This window comes from Miniopterus schreibersii (assembly GCF_964146895.1).
Source record: "Miniopterus schreibersii genome assembly, chromosome: X".
In the NCBI taxonomy this organism is placed as follows: Eukaryota; Metazoa; Chordata; class Mammalia; order Chiroptera; family Miniopteridae; genus Miniopterus; species Miniopterus schreibersii.
In genome coordinates, this window is record NC_138104.1 from 105,782,515 (window position 1) to 105,795,271 (window position 12,757).

The following is a 12,757-nucleotide window of genomic DNA, read 5'->3' on the forward strand; positions in this document are numbered from 1 at the left end:
ACCCAGCGCCTCCTGAGGAACAAGCTCAGACTTAGCTGGAAACACCCTCTTCTGGATGGTTTCAGGGGCCACATCCCACACCCCCGTCATCTCCTCTGAGGGCACCAGGGTTTGTGGGACACCAAGCACATCTCCCCAAAAAAACAGACAGGCCTACGGATTTCTCTTTCCAAGTCAACGTTGGCCATCGCTGTTGAATGGCACCCATGGTGCCCAACGTCCGGCTATCCTGGCTCCTCAATGCACCCAAACCCATTGCTATTCTAGGGGGTGAAGTCCCAAAAAACAGGAATTCACCCAGAGACCCAAGCCTTTCTCCCTGGGTGAGAGGCCCTAAGACTTGGGAGGTTGTGTGGGTGGTGATGTTGCTGTTGACTTAGGGTTGTGGTTTCTGACCCATGGTTATGGCGACCGGGCCAAGACCTATGAAGCCATGTCCCCGGTTCCCCTGCTGACCTGTGGTTCTGCTGCTAAGACTTAGGAGGCTACGGGGGGGTTGTGCGGCCGATGGCCTTCCCGTGACAATGTCATTGTGTGTGGTGTCCCAGCTTGGCTGAGAAAAACCCAAACAAAGACAAAGTCACCACGGAATAAACGAAAAGCGGGGCTTGGGACAGAACTGGATTCTGGGAAGGATGCCGTCTGGAATCTGGTCCTTCACTGAGTCTTAATTTTGCTCAAGTCCCGTTTTCTCAAAAAAAATACATATCTTCCCACTGGGTCCCCACCCAGGTATCAGGTAATGGATGTTGGATAGTTGAACCATTGGCCCCAGACCCGTTAAAAATATTCTGATACAACTACCGACCCGAGATTGACACCCTGCGTTCCCCAAACTTTCCCCCCAAAAAACTGTTAACTCCTTGGAGACAACAACTCTACATCCAGGACTCTTTCTATGGACAAATCATAACATTACAGAAACGCTTTCCGTGTCTCCCAAACTGAATGAGTTGCCTTTGTCAATTCGTGCTTTTACAACGTTTTAAAATAATACAGGAGGTCCAGGGGTAGCTGAGCTGGTCTGAGCACCGTTCTGATACCTCAAGGTTGTGGGTTCGATTCCCCATCAAAGCACATACTAGACTCAGGCAATGAACGCCTGGCTAGTTGGATCCACAAATCAATGTTTCTCTCTCTCTCTCTCCCCCTTCCTGTCCCTCTAAAATCAATCAATAAAAATAAAATTTGTATCAATGGTCTAAATCTCTTCTACTTTACTATTATTAGTATAGACTTGCTGAACCCAGAATATCAGTTTACACTTGGGCGGCCAAGCACGTAAGGGAAGCGTGAGATCGGAGGGCTCTGGCTGTCCAGCTGAGTTCCCAGACCCCACAAAACTGTCCACCAGCCTCCACGTGTCTGCTTGGGGCCTAGTTGCCTCCTTACCTGAGCGTCATCTTGGAGACCTGAGTGTCCTCCTCTTTTCCTTGGGCAAAGAGATAAGCTCCTGAAGAGAAAAGTGTGTTATCTTTGGGTCGATGAAATCAGCTCCCATTTTGTTTGGAAAACTTTCCTCTGCTTCCGTCCACTAAAAACAGGTTTTCTGACTCTCTAATGGTGTAAACCCTGGGCTCTCGGTCGCTTTTAGCTCTTGGCCCATAAATGAAGAGCGTGAGCTGGGCCAAGTCCCAGAGCCGCCTGGCTCTTTTTTTTGGCTGTGAGATAATCGGCTCAGGCCCTAAACCTCCCGTCAAACATGCTCATGAGGATATAGTCTCAGGAAGGAGCGGAGCCTAAGGCTTTAATCTCACCGAGTCTCCGTGGAAGGAACTTCGGTCCCCTAAAGAGAGACAAAGGCTTAATCTCCTTCTTTGATTGTCTGTGAGTCCAAAGGCAGACCCCTTTCTGCTGATTTTAGGGAGAGTAATCATTGTGCAGGTTTGGGGGGTGCTCTGTGATAACCAAGGGACATGACAGCAAAACTCATTGCAAAGGAAGATAGAAACAAACACCCACCTTCCCCCTGAAATATATTATCCACTCTTGAGCCTTAAAATAAGACTAGGTACAGAACACTAAGCTCCTCCTTCAAAAGTCCATCCTGAGAACCCAAAACACCAACTATGAAGAAGACACACCCCCTCCGTGTTCACAGCAGCGCAACTGACAACAGCTAAGATCTGGAAACAGCCCAAGTGCCCATCCGTAGACAAGAGGATAAAAAAGCGGTGGTACATCTATGCCGTGGAATACTATGCAGCTGTGAAAAAGGTGGATCTCTTACCCTTCAGGAGGGACCTGGAGAGGATTATGCTGAGTGAAATAAGCCAATCAGAAAGACAAGTACCCCAGGATCTCACTCATATGTGGAATCTAATCATCAAAATAAACTGACCAACAAAATAGATGCAGAGACATGGAATCACGGAGCAGGCTGAGGGGTCTCAGAGGGAAGGGGGTGGAGAAGAGATTAACCAAAGAACTTATGTGCATCTTCGCATAGGCCCTGGACACAGACAGTAGTGGGGTGAAGGCCTGGGGAGGGGTGGGGGCTGGGCTGAGGGGGGCACAGGGGGTGGAAATGGGGAACATCTGTAATAGTGTCAACACTAAAAAAAATCCATCCTGCTCAAAACGAAAAAAACAGAGACCGGCACACAGAAAAAGGGCTTGTTGGTGCAGAAGTGGGAATGAAGGGATGGGGGCAGGAAGGGGGGGAGGATGGGGGGTGGGGAGTGGGGTCACTAACAGGAAAATTGACTTGGAATCAACGGCTCGGTGTCAGGGCTGATTCACTGAGTCCCGGGAAACTGACAGTCAAGCTGGACCCTTTCAGCCTGTGGAGCCCATGAACTCTGCCTGTTACACCAGAGAGAAAAAATGGGAGAGGACCCAGAAGGTCCCCGCTCGTACTCCTTCCACGTGCGAGCCCTGGCGTTGGGCTCGGCTTTGCTTCCCACAGCCGCCGTGAGCTGGAATTCACACATTGCCGGCCACACCCTGGAGACCTTGGCTGGCTCCCTTGAAGTATCATCGTTGCTAATTGATTTTCCTTTTACTGTCCTTTAAATTCCTGTTCTCATGTTTTAAATTCACCAATACAGGGTGGGGAGACCCCAGGAAAGGCCGAACCCAAGCCCTGTGCCCATCTCTCTCTCTCTGTCTCTCTCTCTCTGGTCAGCTCGCTGCGTCCTCAGGTGCACTGTGTTCACTTCCAGGTCCGGTAAATAATTAACGTTTATCTGTCAAAATTTCCTTGTATTTTATCACCGAAGGCATCTTGCCATCTCAGTGAGAATGACGAGGGCCGATCCCAACACAAAATTGAGTATCCATCGGCTGAGGCCAGCACCAAAACGCGTTCCCTGACTCACCCGTCCGTGGCGTTGTCTACGGGATTCCAGGACAAAACGCAAAGGCTGCTCTTAGCGACGTTTGACTCTCCTGGAAGCCACCTGGGAGCGTGGAATTCATCCGTCAACGGCTGACCCACGGGGAGGCTGGTCCACACTGAGGGCCGGGCTGGAAGGAGCTCACCCAGGGGACTCACCTTTTGGGTATGCAAATGAGGTCATCTGCGCGCTCTCCTGATTTGCAGGTGCGCCTGGAAATCCATGTTAAAGGAAAGGAGTCATTAGGCCAAACACCTGCAGACTCGCTTGCTCTGGCTGAGTGTTCTTAGCTGTGCCGACGGGCAAATGGGTTATCACAGGGGCAGGTAAGATAGAAGTTGCCAAACCGGGGCAGTTGCTCTAATTCTATCCAGTAGTCGGACTACTCCCTGGCCTGCAGCACTCACGGTGACCTTTCCACCAGCAGAGAAAGTATATCTTCTCTTCCAGGATTATATCTGAATTATATTCCACAACACAGATAGTGAGGAATCCTTTAGAGGCCTGGGATTCATATTATTTGTCAACACCGGGCCCCAAATCAATAGCCATTCGAGAGGGAATGAGGGAAAGTGACCATAGCATCTCCCCGGCGTTGTAAATAAACAGTTGACCCTGGAGAGTGTTATGCTGAGTGAAATAAGCCCGTCAGAGAAAGACAAGTATCCCCGTGATGTCACTCATAGGAATCTAGTGAACCAAGTAAACTAATGAACAAAATAGATCCAGAGACATAGAAGCATGGAACAGACTGAGGAGTCTCAGCAGGAAGGGGGGGTCAGGAAGAGATTAAACAAAGAATTTATGTGCATCTATGCATAACCCATGGACACAGACAATAGGGTTGGGAAGGCCTGAGGAGGGGTTGGCAATGGGATGCCTGTAATACAACAATAAAGACGAATTTTTAAAAAATAAATAAAATATCTGGGTATGTGAGAATCCAACCATTAGCATCTTCCACACAAAGGAAAGTTCATGGACATCCAGGTAGATGTCTTCAAGACGTGGCTTCTTGACGGGGGACTTTCTATGAGGGGTGCCACCCTGTGGTCCCCCCATGAACTCCCGACACCAGATCCTCCAGGAGCATCACGCCAAAGGAACAGGGACCTCCTCCCGGGGAACTCTGCATTGGAATTTTGTAAACACACCAGAAGGCCAGGTCGAGGTGTAATCCCGCCCCCCCAGGATGCGAACGCCAGAGGGCAGGTGAGGTTTTGTTCTGAACAATGAAATACACAGCGGAGGGCCTACAGACGGCCAACGGGTACGTGAAAAGATGCCCCAAGGTCGCTTATCCTCAGGGAGATGCAAATTAAAGCCACAATGAGGTGTCACCTCACGCCCGTCAGGATGTCTGCCATCAAGAAATCATCCAACGACACGTGCTGGCCAAGGTGTGGAGGAAAGGGGAACCCCGGGTACACTGCTGTGGGAATGCAGACGGGTGCAGCCCCTGTGGAAAAGAGTTTGGATCATAAAAATGTCTTAAATACCGATTCCGAAAAATGTCTTAAATACCGATTCCGACGGTGCCTCCATGACCAGCTGGTCTGAAATCGCATCACTGCGTTGATTAAATGATGCCCCTCCTCCCAGTGTCTGGGGCTCGACCCACATTTCGTGGGGTAAGAATGGGCCTTGCCTGGGGAGTCGTCAGCATCCTTCCATTGTCAGCCTCCCAGAAATGCATCCCACCCGGTTGTTGCTCGTTTGTTTCAACAGGATTTGCTGTTCTCGATACACTTTTCCCGCTAGTTAGCTACTGTCCAATCTTAGCTTTTTCTTAAATTATTATTTTTTAAATTTATCTTTATTGTTCCAAGCATTACAGACGGCCCCCTTTTATTTCCCTGTTGCCCCCCCTCCACCCCACACACACCCCCCGCAGGCCTTCACCTCACTATTTTGTCTGTGTCCACGAGTTACACATATGTGAGTATAAGTACTTTGGTTAATCTCTTCCAGTCCCCGACCCGCACTCCCACCTTCCGTCTAGTTATAGCTTTTGATGAATGGTGTCTAACGAGCCGTGTTCATTTAATCTAATTAACACCTTCGACGCAGCCGTCTGAACATCCAGGTAAGAAAACAGGACACCTTGAGAAGGAGCGAGCGTGTGCCCCGACCGGAGTGATGTTTCCTGAGTTGCATGAATCACGGGCAAACCCATGGAGGGCCGTGATCCGAGACCGCTGCCCTCAAATTCCGGATGCAATGGGGGAGAAAAATCCACTCTACCTAAAAAAAATTTATTAATTAAAAAAAATAATAATTCAGCTTTGGCTCTTGGCTCCCATCCCAGGTGAGCCTTAGACGTTCATTTAAACGGTGGTTTGCTGGTTTCCCAGTGGGGCGCTGAGCACCTGGCACACGTAGATGCGGCCGATGGAATATCTGCTTTTATCAAAGTTGGCTCATCTCCGAATCTTCGGATTCTGTGTGTGCAATAGGGCGTCACCTGGATGGGGAAGTGGAATTCGATCTTACACAACGGCCCTGTCGGCACACAGGTGCTGTTGTTGACCTAACACCCCCCGGGCTCTCGGCCGTGGCATTCCTCTATAATCTCGGATGCCCTCCCCCCCGCTGTCCCCGTAAAAGGATGTCTTTCCTTCCCTGCACTTTTCAGATGGGAGGAAGGCAGATAGATAGCAGATAATTATTCGGGGCATCTAGTTCCAAGAGAACCCCAATAGTCGCCTGTCTTCCCGATGGGAAAGATAGCACCCTCCCAAAGAAAACAAAAGACGCTCAAACCCTTCCCTACCCATCTGACTTAACAAAACATCGTCGGTCGACATCCAGCCCCAGCAAATCCCCAGCACAGATCAAGTTGCCCTGAGCAAGAGGCTAGAAGGTCCTCTGCGGAAAATGCACGCCCTTCCGCTGAATATTGGGGTAACTACCGTCTTTCACCTCGAAGGCTGTGCCATTCGTAAAAATGCATTTTCATCAAATGCCGATGAAGCGGCTGATACCGCTATAGACGGCAGACTCGCCAACGTCAAAGGCCGACAGGCCTTGCTCCACAGAGAGCCCAAGACCCCAAATTCGGGGACAGGCAAGACGTAAGAAAAGGGGGGCCCGGATGGCGAAGGGAAAGTCGAATGTACCCCGGAGCCACATGAAGTATACAGGTTAGAACTTGACAAAATTCTACCTGGGGGTGACCAGGTGGAATCTCAGGCTCGGTAAGTCTCGGAGAAAGGTCGCGAGAAGGTGCATTTAAGGCAGCCGGTGAGCAGGTGACGGTGAGAGAGCCGGGAATACAGGGAACAGGGGGTGACGTCCTGCTAGGGAGGAACGACCCTGGAACCTCGGGCGGCCACATGAAGAATTTGCATTGTAGGTCAGCACAGGAAGGCAACTCTAGGACTGGTGACGGATAGGCCCCAGCTTGCACTGGGGACAAATACATTTGGAGCAAAGAGAGAGTGGATTAGAAAGGCGATTCGGGGGGCGTGGAGGGGATGAGGTGTGGGCAGGGCAGCCAGGTGTTCCTCTGTTGCAAAAGCCCAGTGTGCACCTCAGAGAACCCCAAGGGGGTGTTGGGCAATGACGCAAAGGGCCATCCGGCAAGGGAGAGACGTGTGAGGCCAGGAAGCCTCAAGGCCGCCCCAGCTCCTAATCTTCCAGGAAAGGTTCGCTTCCTTCCAAATGCCAAGGCGACTAGGCCGCCAGGACATGCACAGAGGTCAGGACGCCTCCGGGGTGCCACTGTGGCTTTGCAACCCCACGGTCAGGTCAAGGGAGCCTCTACCCACCAAAGTGGACACTGCACCCCACTCCCTGTCGTCCTGTTTCTCACACCAAACAGTCAGCTGGAGAAAAATCTATACCCACCTAAAGGGAAACACTCGTCCCAACGCCTTCAGGTCCTGGCTTGATACCAAAGAATCAGGTCAAGAAAGTCTCCGCACCCACCAAAGCGTAGGGCTCAATCCAACTCCCCCCGTCTAATCCTGAAGCTGTCACCCTGCCATATAGACCTGGGTAGGGTAAAAAATTACCTCCCTGTCGTTGGAGGGCATGCAGAGGCAGACTTAAGGAAGCCGGCATCTTCCACGTCGCCCCGAGCACGGGCCGGCTCTCCGAAAATGCGGAAAACGCTCTTTTCTAACACACAGGCCGGGATCCCAGCCCCGTAGGGTTGCCACCTTGAGCAAATAAATGCCCGGTTAACTTTGAGTTTTAATTAAATATGCTTTTTTATTTATTTATTTTTATTTATTTTTATTTTATTTTATTTTATTTTTATTTATTTATTTTTTTTTAGCTCAAGCATGTCCCAAATATTCCACAGGAAAGTTGTATCAGCAGAAAGCACTTGTCCCTCAGCTGGAATTCAAACCCCAGCGGGTGTTTGGGCCTATGTCTCACACGGAGATGAACGATGGTTCTCATAAGGGAGCTCAGTTTTAGGAACAGGCTGGCAGAGCTGCGAATGACTTACCTGACCTGAGGGTGCAGGGAGGGGGGGTGAAAGGGAAAACGTCTTTCGTAGCTTAAAAACCACGTGACACGGCTGAGCAACCAGCCGTCATAAAAAGAAATATATTGAGCATAAAGCGCGGGTTGGAAGATATCGTCGGCACTATTGGGGTAACGACGTGTGGCGTCGGGTGGGTGCTGGAAATAGAGGGGGGATCCCTTTGTAAAGCCTATGAAGGTCTTAACCACTATGTCGTCTATCGGAAACTAATACAAACTGGTATTGAATGTAAAATGTAATTTTTAAAATAATTCTTTAATTAAAAGTATATATATTAGGCCCAGCCGGGCGTGGCTCAGCGGTTGAGCGTCGACCTAAGATCCAGGCGATCGGGGTTCGATTCTCGGTCAGGGCACAGGCCCGGGTTGTGGGCTGGATCCCAGCAGGGAGTGTGCAGGAGGCAGCCGATCAGTGACCCTCTGTCATCATTGATGTTTCTCTCTCTCTCTCCCCCTCTCCCTTCTTCTCTCTGAAATCAACAAAAACATATTTTTAAAAAATAAATATATTAAAGAAATAACAATTGAGAAAGTTCCCCCACCCCGAAATTTCTTGATTTCTTTCCAGTTGCTCTGAAACAATGAAATGACCCGGGAAAAGTAAAGCGAATTCTCAGCATGGCTCCCTGGCCGGAGCTGAGTGCGGGCTCCTTTGTCATGCCCGGGATGCACACGGCACGACCCTCACAGGTATTTGAGCCTGTGACCTGGATGGGGGAGGGCACCTCCAGTGTGGTAGAAATTCTATTGGGGGAAAAAGCTGATGTACAATTTACACGTGGTGCCCAAGACATGGAAACAACCTGCCGGCCCTTCGGTGGAGGAATGGATAAAGGAGCTGTGGTCCGTTCGTAAAAGGGAATAGTACTCAGCCCTGAAAAACGAATTACTGGTATTTGCGACAACACCGGTGGACCTTGAGAAAACCGTGTTAAGCAAAACAAGTCGGTTGGAAAAAAACTATATGATTTGTCTCATGTGTGGGATATAAAACCAAAACCAGTAAATGGACAAACACACACAAAATGGACAGACAACGAGGGGGGGAGATGAAGAGGGAGTAGGGGGTCACATATATGGTGACCGAAGGAGACTGGACTTTGGCTGGTGGACACACAACGCAATATACATGTGACGTGTCGCGGAATTGCACGCCTGGAATTTAGATGATCTCCTTGACCCGTAAATTTAATTTAAAAAAAAGAAAAGAAAAAGAAAGGCTGATCTAATAAGCGCATTAGACTAGCAGACGGGTCATGGATGGTGGTTCTAAGCAACGTGGACGGCACTTGGGCGGGTGGCCAGGAAAGTCACCTGGGAGGTTTAGCCAGACAATAGCTGGTCTCAAGGCTCAACCCTGCCATCCATCCCGGGGCACAACCCTCTACGTTGACACCCCGACTTTCCAAATCCACAACCCCCGTGGGGATCTTGACAGGGGCGTTGAGAAATAGAGAGATTAGACCAAAGCTAAGATATGCAAATACTCTCTACATGGGTCCCATCGGTCCCACACCCTCCTACTGAAACGTGTGTGCTCATGGTTCCCGCTGAGGGTTCACCCGTGCTTGAGACGGATCGGGTGTCATTTCACCCTGTTGACAACCTGGAGGAAACTGAGCTTTCCTTTCAAGCAAACCATGGCCAACTGGAGAACCGGTTATCGGAGAACCTTGCCCAGGAGTTTTGTACTGTAACTGAGACCAATATAAGATAGGAGGAGAGACGGTTTCCTTGGATATTAGGTTCCCGATGGAGACTGAGGTTCAAGTTCTGGACGGGGTGGCTTTTTTCCCGGGATTTTGGAGTGACAATCGTCACTCCCTCTCCTGGCTTCGGGCGGTTCACGGGCCATGCTTGGCATTCCTTGGTTTGTAGTCCCACCATCTCCACGTGGCCTCCTCCTTCCCGTTCTACGTGCCTGTGTCCAACTGTCCCCTTATTACAGGGACACCGGTCCTACTGGATTCGGGTCCCAACCCAACGCACTGTGAGCTAACCTAATCCTTAGGTTCCACACACGCAAAGACCTTATTTCAAAATAAGGTCAACTTCTTACCCAAGGATCTGGGCCACGGGTTGGGACATCCAGGTACAAATGTGAGTCCAGTTCATAGAACTGTCTACCGCAGCTTGTTGACTCCTAGCTTTTTCATGTTGATTTTACGCTATTATTTTATGATTATTTTTGTTAACGCTCACCTGAGGATAGTTTTTCCCTCTTGATTTTTAGAGAGAGTGGAAGGGAAGGAGGGAGAGAGAGAGAGAGAGAAACATTGACCTGTTGACCCTCCCACTGATGTCCTCGTTGATTGCTTCTTAAATGTGCCCTGACCGGGGATTGAAACTGCAACTTGGTGTATCCAGATGACACTCTTACCAACTGAGCTACGCAGCCAGGGTGCAATCAAGAAGTTCTTTTGCAAGCAGGGTAATTAGATATAATCCACTCGTTTTCACGGCCACGCACACGGGCTGAAGCAACAGAGGAAGCATGAAATCGGTGTATTTCCCAACACACAGAGCACAACCCGTTAATGGACCCTGACACCAAGGAGTAGGTTGGTCAGGCGGTCAAAGAAATGCAATATTGGCCAACGCTGGGCTCAGAGCAAGGTTTCCTGTGAGCACCTGGCTCCAGTAGGCTCTTTGCTGAGTCTCCTGGGCTGAGATACGAAACCCCCGTTGCTTGACGTTGACCACGTGGTCATCAGACCCATGTGTTTTGGCAGCAAATAAATGAGTAACTGTTGTTCGTGACAACTGAGCTTTGGAATAGCATTTTTTTGTTGTTGTTAATCTCCACTCAAGGATATTTTAATTTTTTAATTTTTTATTTTATTTTTTTTATTATTATTTTTTTAAACATATCTTTATTGATTTCAGAGAGAGGAAAGGAGAGGGAGAGAGAGACATAGAAACATCAATGACAAGAGAGTCATTGATCGAGCCCGCAACCTGGGCATGTGCCCCGACAGGGAATCGAACCCCGATCGCCTGGATCCTAGATCGATGCTCAACCGCTGAGCCACGTCCGGCCGGGCTCGAGGATATTTTTAGAGAGAGTAGAAGGGACAGAGGGACAGAGAGAGAGAGAGGTTGCCTCCCACATGCAGGATCGAACCTGCAACCCAGGTACGTGCCTTTGACCAGGAATCGAACCAACAGCCCCACGGTGCACTGCACCCCACGATGCACAGGATGTCCCCCATCAGAGGTCATGCTTTCGTCAGTGTCACTAGTGCTGAACTTGACGAACCCCCATGGAAGGGGAGAAATGTTGCATCCCCGGGTCTCCTTAAGTAGACAACCCACATCAGAGGACGATCATTTACACACGTGGAATACTATGCAGCTGTGAAAAAGGAGCTCTTACCCTTTGGGACAGCATGGAGGGGCCTGGAGAGGATTATGTTGAGTGAAATAAGCCATCAGAGAAAGACAAGTATCCCCATGATCTCACTCATATGTGGAATCTAATGAACAAAATAAACGGATGAACAAAATAGAGACAGAGACATGGAAGCATGGAACAGACTGAGAGCTCAGAGGGAAGGAGGGAGGGGGGATGGGAAGAGATTAGCCAAAGAACTTAAATGCATCTATGCATAGCCCATGGACACAGACAATAGTGAGGACCTGGGGTGCGTGAGAACCAGGTCGAGGGGGTCAATGCGAGGGAAAGGGGCCATCTGTAATACTCTCAACAATAAAAATGTCTTCTCCCAAATTTTTAAAAAGCAACTAATACCAAGGCTTCAAAATGCATGAAAGCAGAGTTAAATTTAAAAAAAAAAAAAAAAAAAAAAGACATTTTGCAATAATAGTTTCCCGGATTTTAAAAAATTCACCGCCATCATTGAATGACTTGGGTATATAATTCTGGGTTGATAGATTTTTTTTCCTGAAAAGTTTAATTAGATTATTCTATCATCTTGTGGCTTCTCTTGGAGATGTTAGTGAGTCTCTGTTAGTTTAATTATTTTATATTTTGTAGGCAACCTTGTTTCCTTCTAATTCACTTAAAGATCTTTTCTTAGTCTTTTGAAATGTGGAGTTTTCCCATGACGCCTTCATTTATAAATTTATCTTTGTTTATCCGGCTTTCTCAATGTGCTTTCTGAATGCCTGTCATCGATTAAAATTTTCCAGCCGTAATTTTTCTATTTGACTCTGTACTTCAGAGAATAGAATGAATTACCATTGACACCAATGACAACATTCATCACAAGGATATTTATTGAATGCTCACTGTATACAAGGCAAATTCACAAGAATTAGAACCTGCATAGCTACTCTGTGAAATAGATACTGGTTTTCCCCATTTTACACTAAAAAAAAAAAAAGCAACCCTGAGATTTCTCCCCCATCCCATGGTTAGCAGGAAGCATAGCCAAGACCTGTCGCCGAGTGTTTCGTCCCAGAACCAAATGTTAGACAGAAAGAGAAGGGAAAACAGGAAAATCAATGAGTAACAATGACTATGATGATTTTGACAACACATCAGTATTTTGTTGTTTTTTTTAATTTTTTAAATGTTTTTATTGATTTCACAGAGAGGAGGGGAGAGGGAGAGAGAGAGAAAAACATCAGTGATGAGAGAAAGTCATTGACTCGTTGCCTCTTGCTCGCCCCCTACTGGGGATCGAGCTCACAATCCAGGCATGCGCCCTGACCAGGAATCGAACTGTGACCTCCTGGTTCGTAGGTCAACCCTCAACCACTGAGCCACACCTGCTGGGTGGCAACACTTCGGTTTTTATGCACACTATCTACTTCACGCTGATATGAAATACTTAAGGTTGGTTACCAAAAAAAAATAATAATAGTAATGTGTCTGGGTTTAGAAGTTTCTAATGGAATCGTGTAAAAAGAGTGACACCAGCCACTCAGAGAAAGTCAAGTACCATATGATTTCACTT